Raw genomic sequence first — 17,324 nt, forward strand, 5'->3', positions numbered from 1 at the left:
GTGACTCGACATGACAGAAGATGTGCATGTTCAAACACAACAAGATTTCGACAATAATCAGGCTTGGGCTGACAAGTGGTAAGTAATATTCCAGACACACAAATACCAGGCAAGACCATCTCAAATAAAAGCATGAAAAGGCTTCCACAGCCACTTCCACCCCTCACAATTCCCCATGCACCACACGTGACATCACTTCTGCCCCTCACATCATCGCTGATGTTACACGCTCAGTGACTTCCGTCGCTCCCACTGCCGTGTTCGCCACCACTTCCGACCCCACCAACACCACTCAACTGCATTCTGCTGACACGCCCCCTCACAGATCCCACTGTCACCATTCCCGCCCCCAGAACCCTGAGGGGAACACCACCCCTGCTCATGACTCCAACCTCATTCCTCCTACCACCACACCCATTCCAGTTACACATTCCACCCCCACTCCCAGCTCCACACCTATACCAGGTCCTAGCTCCCAGCCCTTCTGAGTTTTCACCATTCCCCTTGACCGCCCCCTCACTGAGGTTGAACAATCAGTCCTCAGCAAAGGCCTCACCTTTATCCTCCTCCATCCACGCATCAATGAATTTAATACACGGCATGACGTCAAAAACTTCTTCCGCCGCTTCCACCTCCATGCTTACTTTTACAAACCAGGACTCCCACCACCTTCTGAGGACCACTTTGCCCGCATCCAGCATACTCCATCCACCTGGACACCTCGTGCTGGCCTATTACCTGCCCTCGATCTCTTCATTTCCAACTGCTGCTGAGACATTAACCGCCTCAACCTGTCTAACCCCCTCCCCCACTCCAACCTCTCACCCTCACAACACAGCCCTCCACTCCCTCTGCTCCAATCCCAACCTCACCATCAAACCAGCAGAAAAAGGGGGCGCAGTGGTAGTTTGGCACACTGACATCTACACCACTAAAGCCAGACGCCAACTCAAAGACACCTCCTCCTACCGCCCCCTCGACCATGATCCCACCCCCCCATCACCAAACCATCATCTCCCAGACCATACAGAACCTCATCACCTCAGGAGATCTCCCACCCACAGCTTCCAATCTCATAGTCTGGGAACCCTGCACTGCCCGATTCTATCTCCTTCCCAAGATCCACAAGCCTGACCACGCTGACCGACCCATTGTCTCAGCCTGCTCCTGCCCCACCGAACTCATCTCTAACTACCTTGACACTGTCCTATCCCCCCAGTCCAGGAACTCCCCACATACATTCGAGACACCACACACGCCCTCCACCTCCTCCAAGACTTCCGTTTCCCCAGCCCGCAATGCCTCATCTTCACCATGGATATCCAATCCCTCTACACCTCCATCCGCCATGACCAGGGCCTCCAAACCCTCCGTTTCTTCCTCTCCCGACGTCCTCAACAGTACCCTTCAACCGACACTCTCATTCGTTGGCTGAACTGGTCATCAACCTTAACAATTTCTCCTTCGAATCCACCCACTTCATCCAGACCAAAGGGGTAGCCATGGATACCCGTATGGGCCCCAGCTATGTCTGTCTCTTTGTTGGCTACATAGAACAGTCCATCTTCCATAGTTACACCGGCACCACTCCCCACCTCTTCCTCCGCTACATTGATGACTGCATCAGTGCCACCCCGTGCTCCCGCGAGGAGGTTGAGCAATTCATCAACTTCACCAACACATTCCACCCCGACCTTAAATTCACCTGGACCATCTCTGACACCTCCCTCCCCTTCATGGACCTCTCCATCTCCATTAATGACGACCAACTTGACACTGACATTTTTACAAACCCACCGACTCCCAAAGCTACCTGGATTACACCTCTTCCCACCCTACCTCCTGCAAAAATGCTTTCCCATATTCCCAATTCCTCCACCTCCACTATATCTGATCCCAGGAGGACCAGTTCCACCACAGAATACACCAGATGTCCTCCTTCTTTAGAGACTGCAATTTCCCTTCCTACGTGGTTAAAGATGCCCTCCAATGCATCGCGTCCACATCTCGCACCTCCGCCCTCAAATCCCACCCCTCCAACCGTAACAAGGACAGAACCCCCCGGTGCTCACCTTCCACCCTACCAACCTTCGCATAAACCACATCATCCGACGACATTTCTGCCACCTCCAAACGGACCCCACCACCAGGGATATATTTCCCTCCCCACCCATTTCTGCTTTCCGCAAAAACTGTTCCCTCCGTGAATACCTGGTCAGGTCCACGCCCCCCCCCAACAACCCAGCTTCCCTTCCTGGCACCCTCCCCTGCCACCGCAGGAATTGCAAAACCTGCGCCCACACCTCCTCCCCCACCTCCATCCAAAGCCCTAAAGGAGCCTTCCACATCCATCAAAGTTTTACCTGCACATTCGCCAATATCATTTATTGTATCCGTTGCTCCCAATGAGGTCTCCTCTACATTGGGGAGACTGGGCGCCTCCTAGTAGAGTGCTTTAGGGAACATCTCCGGGACACCCGCACCAATCAACCACACTGCCCTGTGGCCCAACATTTCAACTCCCCCTCCCACTCTGCCGAGGACATGGAGGTTCTGGGCCTCTCCCTCACCACCCGACGCCTGGAGGAAGAACACCTCATCGTCCGCCTCGGAACACTTCAAACCCATTGCATCAATATGGATTTCACCAATTTCCTCATTTCCCCTTCCACCACCTCACCCTAGCTCCAACCTTCAAGCTCAGTACTGCCCTCATGACATGTCCTACCTGCCTATCTTCCTTTCCACCTATCCACTCCACCCTCATCTCGGACCTATCACCTTCATCCCCACCCCCATTCACCCATTGTACTCTTTGCTACCTTCCCCCACCCTCCTCCCTGACCTATCGCCTCCACCCCCCCACCCCCATTCACCTATTGTACTCTATGCTACTTTCTACCTCCCTCTCATTTATCTCTCCACTCTGCAGGCACCCTGCCTCTATTCCTGATGAAGGGCTTTTGCCCGAAACGTCGATTTTCCTGCTCTTCGGATGCTGCCTGACCTGCTGTGCTTTTCTAGCACCACTCTAAGCTGGACTCTGGTTTCCAGCATCTGCAGTCCTTGTTTGTACCCATCTCAAATGAGAAACAATCTGGCTCTCTTAATTGTCAGTAAAGTCATCAATAGTGCTAATATGCAATAACCTGCTCACTGTTATTCATTTTGGATTCTGCCAGGGCCAGTCAGCTCTTGATCGCATTTCAGACATAAGGTCAGAGCGACAGCCCTTGACATCATCACAGCATTTGACAGAGAATGGCATCAAGGGGTTGCAGCAAAACTTGAATCAATGACCATCAGTGAGCATACCTGGCACATAGGAAGGTGATTAAGGTTGTTAACATCAGTCAATTCAACTCTAAGACATCTCAATGCAAGTTCCTCAGGATAGTTACACCCAAACATTTTCAGGTGCTTCATCAATGATCTTCCCTCCATCATAAGGTCAGACGTGGAGATTCTCATTGATGATTGCACAATGTTCGGCACTATACATGGTTCCTCAAATACTGAAGTGTACTATTTTCAGATGCAACACAATCTAGACAATATCCAGGCTGTGTCAAGTAAGATTCGTGCCACACATATGCCAGGTAATCATCACCTTCAATAAGTGACTATCTGGCCTCCACTCCTTGAAATTAATGGTGTTATCATCACTGAATCTTCCACCATCGACATCATTTAGGTTGCCATTGATCAGAATCTCAACTGGACTTATCACAAAACTACACACGTGTTGCGCCAAATCCTAGCCACCAAAAACAACACACGAGTTAGGAGTGTGATGGATAACTCCTCACATGTCTTGGTGGATGCAGCTGCAACAACACACAAGAAACTTGACACCATTCAGGACAAAGCAGCTTACTTTATTGGTATCACACCCACAAGCATCCACTACAAGATGCACTGTAGAAATTCACCAAAGATCCTCAGACAGCATCTTCCAAACCTATGACCCCACTTCCATCTATAAGGACAAGGTCAGCAGATACATGGGAACACTACCACGTGCAAGTTACCCTCCAAGACACTCACCATCCTGACTTGGATATATATTGCCACTTTATCACTGGACCAAACTCCTGGAAGTCCCTTCCTAAGGCGGGTGGAGTTGTGGATAGTGCAGCAAGATGTTGCAAGTGGACATAGATAAGCTGCTGAGCTGGGCTGAGTTGTGGCAAATGGAGTTTAATGAAGAAAATTGTGAGGTGATTCACTTTGGAAGGTGTAACAGGAATACAGAGTATTGGATGAGCAGAGAGATCTCGAAGTCCATGTGCATAGATCCCTGAAAGTTGCCACCCAAATTGATAGAGTTGTTAAGAAGGCGTACGGTGTGTTAGCTTTTATTGGTAGAGGATTGAGTTTTGGAGCCATGAGGTCTTGTTGCAGCTGTATAAAACTCTGGTGCGGCCACACTTGGAGTATTGTGTACAGTTCTGGTCACCGAATTATAGGAAGGATGTGGAAGCATTGGAAAGGGTGCAGAGGAGATTTACTAGGATGTTGCCTGGGATGAAAGGAAGGACTTATGAGGAAAGGCTAAGGGACTTGAGGCTGTTTTTGAAAGAGAGAAGAAGTTTGAGAGATGACTTAATACAGACATACAAGATGATCAGAGGGTGGATTTTGACAGCCTTTGTCCTCAGATGGTGATGGCTAGCACAAGGGGACATAGTTTTAAATTGAGGAGTGATAGATGTAGCACAGACGTCAGAGGTAGGTTCTTTACTCAGAGAGAAGTAGGGGCATGGAATGCCCTGCCTGCAACAGCAGACAACACGCCAACTTTTAGAGCATTTAAATGGTCATTGGATAAACATATGGATGATGATGGAATACTGTAGGTTAGATGGGCTTTAGATTGGTTTTATAGGTCGGTGCAACATCGCGGACTGAAGGGACTGTACTCCACTATAATGTTCTATATTCTCAGGGGTAAAGTCCATACAAACAACTTCTACTGCTCTGCCTTCATCAATCTTCTTTGAAATTTCTTAATAAATGGCAAACAACTTCATGAGGCATGATTTCCCATGCACTAATTCATGTTGACTACACTTAAGAAGTCATTGCCTTATCAAACAGATGCAAATCCTGTCCCTAAGAACCCTCTAACAATATATCCACCACTGACAAAAGACTCACTGACTTATAGATCCCCGGCTTGTCCTTACCACATTTTTTAAATAACAGCACCACATTAGCCAAACTCCAGGCAAGAGTTTGAGCTATAGGGAGAGGCTGAATGCACTGTGCTTTTTCCCCAGAGCATCAGAAGCTAAAGGATGACCTTACAGAGGTTTAAAACATTATGAGGGCATACGTAGGGTGAATAGCCAACGTCTTTTTCAAGGGTACAAGAGTCCAAACCAAGCGGGCATAGGTTTAAAGATTAGATTAGATTACATTACATTACAGCGTGAAAACAGGCCCTTCGGCCCAACAAGTCCACACCGACCCGCCAAAGCGCAACCCACCCATGCCCCTACATTTACCCCTTACCTAACACTACGGGCAAGTTAGCATGGCCAATTCACCTGACCTGCACATCTTTGGACTGTGGGAATAAACTGGAGCACCTGGAGGAAGCCCACGCAGACACAGGGAGAACGTGCAAACTCCACACAGTCAGTCGCCTGAGGCGGGAATTGAACGCGGGTCTCAGGCGCTGTGAGGCAGCGGTGCTAACCACTGTGCCACTGTGCCGCCCACAAGTGATAGGGAAAAGATTTAAATGGGAATTGAGGGGCAACTTATTTCACAGAGTGTGGTGCATGCATTGAAAGAGCTGCTGAAAGAAGCATTGGAGATTTGTGATCTATATGGACTTCAGTAAGGCATTCGACAAGGTTCCCCATGGGAGATTGGTTAGCAAGGTTAGATCTCATGTTTTACAGACTGGAGGCCTGTGACCAGTGGAGTGCCACAGGGATCGGTGCTGGGTCCTCTACTTTTTGTCATTTATATAAATGATTTAGATGTGAGCATAAGAGGTACAGTTAGTTAGTTTGCAGATGACACCGAAATTGGAGGTGCAATGGACAGTGAAGAAGGTTACCTCAGATTATAACAGGTGGGACAATGGGCTGAGAAGTGGCAGATGGAGTTTAATTCAGATAACTGTGAGGTGCTGCATTTTGGGAAAGCAAATCTTAGCAGGACTTATACACTTAATGGTAAAGTCCTAGGGAGTGTTGCTGAATAAAGAGACCTTGGAGTGCAGGTTTATAGCTCCTTGAAAGTGGAGTCGCACGTAGATAGGATAGTGAAGAAGGTGTTTGATATGCTTTCCTTTATTGGTCGGAGTATTGAGTACCGGAGTTGAGAAGTCTTGTTGCGGCTGTACAGGATATTGTTTAGGCCACTGCTGAAATATTGCATGCAATTCTGGATACCTTCCTATCGGAAAGATGTTGTGAAACTTGAAAGGGTTCAGAAAGGATTTAGAAGGATGTTGCCAGGGTTGGAGGATTTGAGTTATAGGGAGAGCTGAACAGGCTGGGGCTGTCTTCCCTGGAGCATTGGAGGCTGACGGGGTGATCTTATAGAGGTTTACAAAATTATGAGGGGCATGGATAGGATAAATAGACAAAGTCTTTTCCCTGGGGTAGGGGAGTCCAGAACTAGAGGGCATTGGTTTAGGGTGAGAGGAGAAAGATATAAAAGAACCTAAGGGGCAACCTTTTCACACGGAAGGTGGTATGTGTATGGAATGAGCTGCCAGAGGAAGTAGTGGAGGCTGGTACAATTGCAACATTTAAAATGCTTTTGGATGAATATATGAATAGGCAGGGTTTGGAGGGATATGGGCTGGGTGCTGGCAGGTAGGACAAGATTGGGTTGGGATATCTGGTCAGCATGGACAGGTTGGACCGAAGTGTCTGTTTCCATGCTGTACATCTCTCTATGACTCTACAACATCTGGACAGTACATGAATTGGAAAGAAGTAGAAGGATAAGGGCCAAATGTTGGAAAACTAGATCAGTTTCGGGTATCTGTTTATGATTGTACTTACGGCAAGAAGACTTTGATACCTCAAGAGAATCTGCACTCATTTCACCTGGTCATTAAAGAAAGGAGAAGGACCTACTGTTCACATTCCTCAAAAATGAATCTGTTCAATGCTTCTATTAATTGTTTAAAAATAGTCATGCTTTATAATACCAACATGCAGAGCTTACATCACTGACTTCCTCATTATTCAACAATGTTTGTCACTGCTTTTATTCAAGAATACTATAAACTGGAGAAAGCAGTTGATTCAAATTGGTAAATCTTTCATGAAAAGAAAGGGTGGCCAGGCCAGTTACCAACTTCACTCCCTTAAACCACAGGTCCTCTATGGCCCAGTGGCAGCACTCTCACATGTGCTGAGACAGAAGGATGCAATTTCATGTCACACTCCCGAAACTTGAGCAATACGTTTACACTCTACTGATGATAAACCAAAGATCACAGGTCATTTCAAGGAAGATGAGATTTCTCCAGTCTCCTGGCCAATATGTATTGGCCAGGAGACTCAACAAACATCCTCATGACAGTTATTCTAGTCATTTTCTCAATGTCCCCATTATATAGAATTCCCTATCTCCTATCCTTTGCTTTCATCGACACAGACCTGCAAATTTAAGGAACACAACATACAGCTTCAAATAAAAAGATCATGCCCCCTCACAACTTCTCCAGGTAATATACTCACCTCATAATTTCCTTTGCACAGAACTTCTTAACCCTGACTAATGCACCTACACATCCCTGAATACCGAGGCACATTTAAGAATGGCCAAATCACCTAACCTGCACATCTTTGTACTGTTGGAGGAAATCAATCCAATGCATCTAAAACAATTAGTCTCCCAGTTCGATCTGTGAAGTAAAAGATCTGTCTGCCTTCAAACCCACATTTAGGGATGCTGTTCTTTTCCATCCACTACAATACTCTGTTATTTTCATTTCACAGGCCAAATAATTCTGTAATGAGCAAATATCAACCCTGGGACCATTTGATTTCCATTGTTTAAAATGGTCAAAGCCATTGCCTGGCCTCCTACTATCTTGATGGGTTTCACCATTTACCCAGTTGTGGATGAGAGTCAGTGCAGTCCTGCAAAATCCCACAGGCTGAAAGAAAATCAATACGTAAACGCCTTCTAATTGTATATCATTGTGAACATTAATATCAATTCAAAACTTTAGAATTGTACTTACGACTGCGATACCGTGGTTCCAGTGAGTCGTAACTCATTTCAAGTGAATCTGCGGTCATGCTTCTTGCTGTCATTGAAGAAAGAAGATCGCAGTTCACAAAATAAATCAAGATACTCAACACAATTAACTGGGCAATATCTGAGTAATATTGCCTCAGAATATGGACAGACCAAATTTGGATTTGTCACTTGTTCTCTATTCTGTGAGCTTTATTGAATATTTTCCAAGAAAGGTTATAAGATGTAATTCTCTTTGAACATACAAAACAAAGAAACATTCCATATCTAATCTTCCAAAGAGGGATATATTCTCTCCTCAAATACCCCATCATATTTACTTGCTTAACTTGATTTCTGTTTTTCAGCAGAGCAGCTCAAAGGGTGGAGCTTGGACCAGGGCCCTGTTGAGACTGGTGAGTCACTGATTCGAGTCTTTACATCTGACATCAGAGAGCAGAGGTTTCTGAGAAAGCAGGGACTTCTTTATTTCCCTCCAGCTATTTAAGTGAGTGCTTTCTAAACTCGAGGCCTTACTTTTGTAAGGCCTGCCACACAACCACCTCCTCTAACCTTTAACACCAGGGACACATCAGGTAAGCTTCTCTTCTTTTTTTTACTTTCTGATAATGGGACTAGTAGGGATGGCAGTGCAGGGAGAGGAATGTTCCTCCTGAATGATGTTTGAAGTGAGGGACACCATCCATGTACATCTTCAGGAAATGAACCCAACTCTCGCTCCTCCAAGACTGTTTTAGGGAACTGGAGTGGGAGCTGTATGAACTTTGGATCATTCGGGAGGCAGAGGCTGTGATAGATAACAATTACAGGGAAGCAGTTACTCCTAGCACGAAGAAAGCTGGGTAACTGTTCAAAGTGGGAGAAAACGGTCAGTGAAGGCATCCCTTGTGGTCGTTCCCCTGAAAAACAAGTATACCATTTTGGATACTGTTGTGGGGGATGACTTACCAGAGGCATGCAGTGGGGCCCAGGTTTCTGGCACAGAGTCTGCCCCTGTTGCACAGAAGGGAAGGAGGGCAAGGAGGAGAGTGTTAGTCATTGGGGACTCAATAGTTAGAGGATCAGATAGAAGGCTTGTTGGGAACAAACAAATCTCACGGTTGGTGTGTTGCCTCCCAGGTGCCAGGATCCATGATATCTCAGATCGTGTCTTTGGGATCCAGGAACAATGAACAAAGAGCAAAGAAAATTTACAGCCCAGGAACAGGCCCTTTAGCCCTCCAAGATTGAGCCGATCCAAATCTACTGTCTAAATCTGTTGCCCAATTCTTAAACGTCTGTATCCCTCTGCTCCCCACCTACTCATGCATCTTAAGTGAATCTACTGTGCCTGTCTCTACTACCTCTGCTGGCAACGTGTCCCAGACCCCCCCTACCCTCTGTGTAAAGTACTTGCCGCGTATATCCCCCTTAAACTTTTCACCTCTCACCTTGAAAGCGTGACCTCTCGTTATTGAATCCCTCACCCAGGGAAAAAGCTTATCTCTGTCTACCCTGTCTATACTCTTCATGATTTTGGAGACCTCAATCAGGTGCCCCCTGAAAAATCTTCTTTTTTCTAATGAAAACAAATCTATCCTACTCAACTTTTCTTCATAGCTAGCACCTTCCATACCAGGCAATATCCTTGTAAACCTTTTCTGCACCCTCTCCAAAGCGTCCACATCCTTTTGGTAACGGGGCAACCAGAACTGTACACAGTATTCTAAACGCGGCCGAACCAAAGTCTTGTACAATTTTAACATGACCCGTCAGCTCTTATACGCAATACCCCGTCCAGTGAAGGCAAGCATACCATATGCCTTCTTGACACTTTATCCACCTGTGCAGCCACCTTCAGGATACAATGGACCTGCACTTCCAGATCTTTCTGCTCATCAACTTTTCCCAGGGCTCTTCCTTTCACTGTATAATTCGCTCTAGAATTAGACTTCCCAAAATGCATCACCACACATTTGCCTGGATTGAACTCCATCTGCCACTTCTCTGCACAAATCTCCAGTCTATCTATATTCTCCTGTATTCTTTGACAGTCCCCAATGCTTTCTGCTACTCCACTAATCTTTGTGTCATCTGCAAACTTACTGATCAGACCCACAATGCCCTCTTCCAGATCATTGATGTATATCACAAACAACAGTGGCCCCAGCACTGATCCCTGTGGAACACCACTGGTCACTTTTCTCCATTTCTCCATTACTCTCAGTCTCCTGTTGCTCTACCAGTACTTAATCCGCCTAACTAGAACACCCTGCACACCATGTGACTACACTTTCTCCATTAGTTTACCATGGGGAATCTTATCAAACGCCTTACTACAGTCCATGTATATGACATCAACAGCCCTTCCTTCATCTATCAACTTGGTCACTTCCTCAAAGAACTCTATTAAGTTGGCAAGGCACAATCTCCCCCACACAAAGCCATGTTGCCTATTACCAATAAGCCCATTCTTTTCTAAATATAAATAGATCCTATCCCTCAATACTTTCTCCAGCAGCTTTCCCACCACTGATGTCAGGCTCACTGGTTTGTAGTTACCCGGAATATCCCTACGACCCTTCTTGTAGCGGAGACAACATGAGCAACCTTCCAGTCCCCCAGCACTTCACCTGTGTTTAAGGATGCCACAAAGATATATGTCAGGGCCCCAGCTATATCCTCTTTCGCCTACCTCAGTTACCTGGGATAGATCCCATCCAGTCCTGGGGATTTGTCTACCTTAATAACCTCTAGCCTACCCAACACATCTTCCCTACTTATGTCAACATGATCCAGATTCATCAAACTTCTATCTCTAATCTCAACATTCATCATGTCCCTCTCCTCAGTGAACACTAATGCAAAGTAATCAGTCAGAATCTCACCCATTGTCTCAGGTTCGACACACAGCCTTCATTCATTATCCTTTTCTGGACCAATCCTTTCTCTAGTAATGTGCTTACTTCTTATATAAGAATAAAAGGCTTTGGGATTCTCCTTAATCCTGTTCGCTAAAGTTATTTCATTACCCCTTTTAGCCCCCTTGATTCCTCATTTAAGAATGGTCCTACTCTTCCGATACTCCTCCAGGGCTCATTCTATTCTTAGCTGCCTGGACCTTATGTACACTTCTTTTTTCCTCTTGGCTCATTGTACGATTTCTCCTGCCATCCACGGTACACAAATCTTGCCTTTCCTATCCTTTGCCTCCAACGGGATATTCCTATCCTGCATTATCTTTAACCTATCTTTGAAAGCCACCATATATCAAATGTGGAGTTCCCTTCAAATAGCTGTGTCCAGTCCACATTTCCCAGCTCCTGTCTAATTTTGATATAATTGGCCTTGGCCCACTTTAGTACTCTTCCCTTAGAACCACTCTCTTCTTTGTCTACGAGTATTCTAAAACTTACAGAATTGTGGTCACTGTTCCCAAAGAAATCCCCCACCGCAACTTCTACCACTTGTCCTGGCTCGTTCCCCAACACCAGGTCCAATAGGCCCCTTCCCTCGTCGGACTAATGACATACTGCTCTAGAAAACTCTCCTGGATGCTCCTTACAAATTCTGCCCCATCCAGATCTCTGACACCAAGTGTATCCCAGTTAATGTTGGGAAAATTAAAATCTCCAATCACCACCACCCTATTGCCTCTACATCTTTTCATAATCTGTTTACCTATTTGTTCTTCTACATCACGCTCACTGTTGGGAGGCCTGTAATACAGCTCCAACGATGTAACTGCACCCTTCTTATTTCTCAGCTCCACCCATAATGTCTCACTACTCAAGCCCTCCATAGTGTCCTCCTTTAGCACAGCCATGATATCATCCCTGACCAGCAATGCAAATCCGCTCCCCCTTTTACTTCCCTCCCTGTCCTGTCTGAAGCATCTATATTCTGGAACATTTAAGTGCCAATCATGTCCTCCTTCAACCAAGTCTCTGTGATTGCAATAACACCATACTCCCAGGCACCAATCCAAGCCCTAAATTCATCTGCCTTACACACTATACTCCTTGCATTAAAGTAGATGCACTTCAGGCCACCAGTTCTTTTGCATTCATCTGCTCTCTGCCTACTCTTCCCCTTATTAATGCTATCTTCATGATTCTTACACTCTCTAGTTTCCACCTCGCTGTCTACTTGTCTTCTCTTCTGGTTCCCAGCCCCCGTCACATTAGTTTAAAACCACACCAACAGCAGTAGCAAAAAAATCCCCAAAGGACATTGGTTCCAGTCTGGTTCAGATGTAGACCATCCATTTTGTAATAGTCCCGCCTTCCCCAGAACTGGTCCAATGTCCAACAAATCTGAATCCCTCCCTCCTACACCATTCCTAAAGCCACGTGTTCATCCTGCCTATTTTTTCATTTCTACGCTGTCTAGCATGTGGCACTGGTAGCAATTCTGAGATCACTACCTTTGAGCTCCTCCTTTTTAACTTCTCTCCTAGCTCCCTAAATTCTGCTTTCAGGACCTCATCTCGTTTTTTACTTATATCGTTGGTGCCTTCATGCACCAAGACAACTGTCTGAACACCCTGCCCTTTTAGAATGCTCTGCAGTCGATTGGTGACATCCCTGACCCGAGCACCTGGGAGGAAACATACCATCCAGGAGTCCCGTTTTCAGCTACGGAACTGCCTATTGACTCCCCTTACAATAGAAACTCCGATGACTATGGCCCTACGAGTCTTTTTCGCGCCCTTCTAAACAGCAGTGCCCACCACGGTGCCATGATCCTGACAACTGCTGCCCTCCCCTGGTGAGCCACCTCCCCCAACAGTACCCAAAACGGTATACCTGTTTTGGAGGGAGATAACCTCAGGGGACACCTGCACTGCCTTCCTACTCTTTTTCAGCCTTTTGGTCACCCATTCACTATCTCCCTCAGCAATTCTAACCTGCGGTGTGACCAGTTCACTAAACGTGTTATCCACGACCTCCTCAGCATCGCGGCTGCTCCAGTGAGTCCATCCGCAGCTCCAGAGCCGTCATGTGGTCAAACAAGAGCTGCAGCTGGACACACTTCTTCCATGTGTAAGAGTCAGGAACGTCAGCCACACTCCTGAGCTCCCACATCAAGGAAGACACACATGCCATGAGTCAGAGGTCCCCTGCCATTGTAAGCTTAGCTTTATATCAATGAACTAAAATCAAACCATGCACTTAAATGTATGAGAAAAAAGAAAAAATCTTACCTTACAGATTCTTTTTCTTCTGGTTAGAGGAGGGGTGCAGGAGGGAGATACTACACATGTAGTATCTCGGTTTTAACCGCTGCCCAAATATATACTAAATCCTTACCTTCCCAGCACCCTCCTGGTGTCACCTCCTTTGTGTCTCCTGCTGCTCCCGGACAGGAAAAAGGCTGCGGGCTTTGAAGATACTTAAGCAGTTTCCTTACCTCCCCTGCACCATCCTGGTCTCCATGTCACCTCCTTTGTATCTCCCGCTGCTCCCGGACAGGAAAAAGGCTGTGGGCTTTCAAGGTAAGCATTTAAGCAGTTTCCTTACCTCCCCTGCACCTTCCTGGTCTCCACATCACCTCCGCTGTGTCTCCCACTGCTTCCAGACAGGAAAAAAGGCTGTGGGCTTTGAAGGTGAGTATTTAAGCAGTTTCCTTACCTTCTAACCACCCTCCTGGTCTCCACATCACCTCCACTGTGCCTCCCACTGCTCCCAGAAAGGGAGAAGGTGACCAGCCCCAAGTCGTGGTCCACGTAGGTACCAACGACATAGGAAGAAAGAGGGATAGGGATGTAAGGTAGGATTTCAGGGAGCTAGGATGAAAGCTGAGAGCTAAAACAGAGTTGTTATCTCTGGATTGTTACTCATGCCATGTGATAGTGAGGCAAGGAATAGGGAGACATATCAGCTGAACATGTGGATGCAGGGATGGTGCGGGAGTGAGGGTTTCAGGTACATGGATAATTGGGGCTCATTCTGGGGAAGGTGGGACTTCTACAAACAGGATTGTCTTCACTAGAACCAGAGGGGTACTAATATCTTGGGTGGGAAATTTGCTGGTGCTGTTCAGGTGGGTTTAAACTAGCTCAGCAGGGGGATGGGAACCGAAGGTATAATTCGTGTAATAAGAGTAGGGAGGATAGGACAGGATTTCACGGTCGCAGGAATATGTTGGCAGACAGCAAGCTGGTTTGAAGTGTGTCTACTTCAACACCAGAAGTATCCGAAATAAGGTAGGTGAGCTTGCAGCATGGATAGGTACCTGGCTATTTGTTGCGGCCATTTCGGAGACATGGATAGAGCAGGGTGAGGAATGGATGTTGTAGGTTGCAAGATTTAGATCTTTCATTAAGAACAGGCAAGGCAGTAAAAGAGGTGGAGGTGTGGCCTTGTTAGTCAAGGATAGTATAACTGTGGCTGAAAGAACTTCTGACAAGGACTCGTCTACTGAGGTAGGATAGGCTGGGGTTAGAAACAGGAAAGGAGAGGTCATACTTTTCTCCAGGGCAGGATTGACTGGTACGAGGGGTCATAGTTTTAAGATATTAGGAGAAAGATATAGAGGAGATGTCAGAGGTAGGTTCTTTATGAAGAGAGTTGTGAATGCATGGAATGGGTTGCCAGTTGTGGTAGTGGTGGAAGCAGTCATTAGGGACATTTAAGCGACTGCCGGACATGCACATGGAAAGCAATGAGTTGAGGGGTGCGTAGGTTAAGTTATTATATTTTACATTAGGATTAGACCTCAGCACAACATCGTGGGCCTAAAGGCCTGTTCTGTGCTGTACTTTTCTATGTTCTATGTTCTATATGTTCATACTGCTGGGAGTTTTTTTATAGGCCTCCGCCGAGTTCCAGGGATGTGGAGAAGAGAATCGGCAAAATGATTCTAGGTAGGAGTGAAAGGAACAGGGTGGTCATTATTGGAAACTTTAACTTCCCCAACATTGACTTTTGGATCACTTTTTGTCCAATGTGTGCAGGAGGGTTTCCTGACACATTGTATCGAAGAGCCGACAAGAGGGAAGGCCGTACTGGATCTGGTACTTGGTAATGAACCAGGTCAGGTGTTTGATTTAGTGAAAGTTGAACATGTCGAAGAGAGTGACCATAATTCAGTTACTTTTAGTTTAGCGATGGAAAGGGCAAGAGTTATCAATGGGGCAAAAGCAATTATAATGCAATTAGGCAAGACGTAAGATGCACAGAATGGGGTAGCAAAATGCAAGGGATGGAGACAATCGAAATGTGGAGCTGCTTTAAGGAACAGATATTGCGTGTCATTGATAAGTATGTCCCTGGCAGGCAGGGAGGAGGTGTTAAGGTAAGGTGCTTTACTACAGAAATTGCATCTCTTGTTAAACGTAAAAAGGAGGCTCGTGATGATGAGACGAGATGGTTCAGATGAGGCGATGGAGAGTTACTGATTGGCGAGGAAGGATTTAAAGAGAGAGTTAAGAAGAGCAAAGAGAGGGCATGAGCAGTCTTTAACCAGTAGAATAAAGGAGAACCCTAAAGCTTTCTATAGGTACATGAGGAATAAAAGGATGACTATGGTAGGAATAGGGTCAGTCAAAGACAAAAGTGGAAAGTTAAGTGTGGACCCTGTGGAGATCAGAAAGGTACTAAATGAATATTTTTCATCAGTTTTCACTCAGGAAAAGGAGAATATTGTTGAGGAGAAGAATGAGAAACGAGATATTATACTGGAAAGGATTGAGGTTAATAAGAAGATGTGTTGTCAATTCTAGAAGGAGTGAAAGTAGACAACTCCCCTGGGCTGGATTGGATTTATCTGAGGATTCTCTGGGAAGCTAGGGAGGAGGTGCTGGAGCCTTTGGCTTTGATATTTGAGTCATCATTCTCCACAGGTTTAGTACCAGAGAATTGGAGGTTTGCAAGTGTTGTGCCCTTGTTCAAGAAGGGCAGTAGAGATGACCCAGGTAATTATAGACCAGTGAGCCTTACATCTGTTGTAGGAAAAGTTTTGGAATGGATTATAAGTGATAGGATTTATAACCATCCAACAATCAACAATTTGATTGCAGATAGTCAAGGGCAGGTCATGTCTCACAAACCTCACTGAGTTTTTTGAGAAGGTGTCGAAGTATGTGAATGAGGGTAGGACAGTTGACGTGGTGTACATGGACTTCAGTAAAGCCTTTGATAAGGTTCACATGGTAGGCTGTTGGAGAAAATGCAGAGGCATGGAATTGAGGGTGATTTAGCAGTTTGGATTAGAAACTGGCTTTCTGTAAGAAGACAGCGAGTGGTGGTTAATGGAAAATATTCAGCCTGGAGTTCGGTCACTAGTGGTGTGCCACAAGGATCTGTTTTGGGAGCACTGCTGTTTGTCTTTTTTATAAATGACTTAAACGCAGGCATAGGTGGATGGGTTACTAAGTTTGCAGATAACACTAAAGTCGGTGGAGTAGTGGACAGTGTGGAAGAATATTACAGGTTGCAAGGGGATAAACTGCAGAATTGGGTTGAGAGGTGACAAATGGAGTTCAATACAGCTAAATGTGAGGTGATTCACTTTGGGAAGAACAACAGGATGGCAGAATACTGGGTCAATGGAAAGATTCTTGGTAGTGTGGATGTGCAGAGGGATGTTGGAGTCCATGTATATAGATCCCTGAAAATTGCCACCCAGGTGGATAGTGCTGTTAAGGGATACAGTGTATTAGGTTTTATTGGTAGAAGGATTGAGTTCCAGAGTCGTAATGTCATGCTGCAACTATACAAAATGCTAGTGCGGCCATACTTGGAATATTGTGTACAGTTTTGGTCGCCCCATTACAGGAAAGATGTTGAAGCACTGGAAAAGGTGCAGAGGAGATTTAACAGGATGTTGTCAGGTCTGGAGGACAGGTCTTATGAGGAAAGACTGAAAGACTTGAGTCTGTTCTCTTTGGAAAGAAGAAGGCTAAGAGGGAATTTGATAGAGACATACAAGATGATCAGAGGATTAGATAGGGTAGACAGTGAAAGTCTTTTTCCTAGCATGATGACATCAGCTTGTACGAGGGGGCACAACTACAAATTGAGGGGTGATAGATTTAAGACAGATGTCAGAGGCAGGTTCTTTACTCAGAGAGTGGTAAGGGTGTAGAATGCCCTGCCTGT

The sequence above is a fragment of the Chiloscyllium punctatum genome, chromosome 8 (genome assembly GCF_047496795.1).
Source record: "Chiloscyllium punctatum isolate Juve2018m chromosome 8, sChiPun1.3, whole genome shotgun sequence".
Lineage (NCBI taxonomy): Eukaryota > Metazoa > Chordata > Chondrichthyes > Orectolobiformes > Hemiscylliidae > Chiloscyllium > Chiloscyllium punctatum.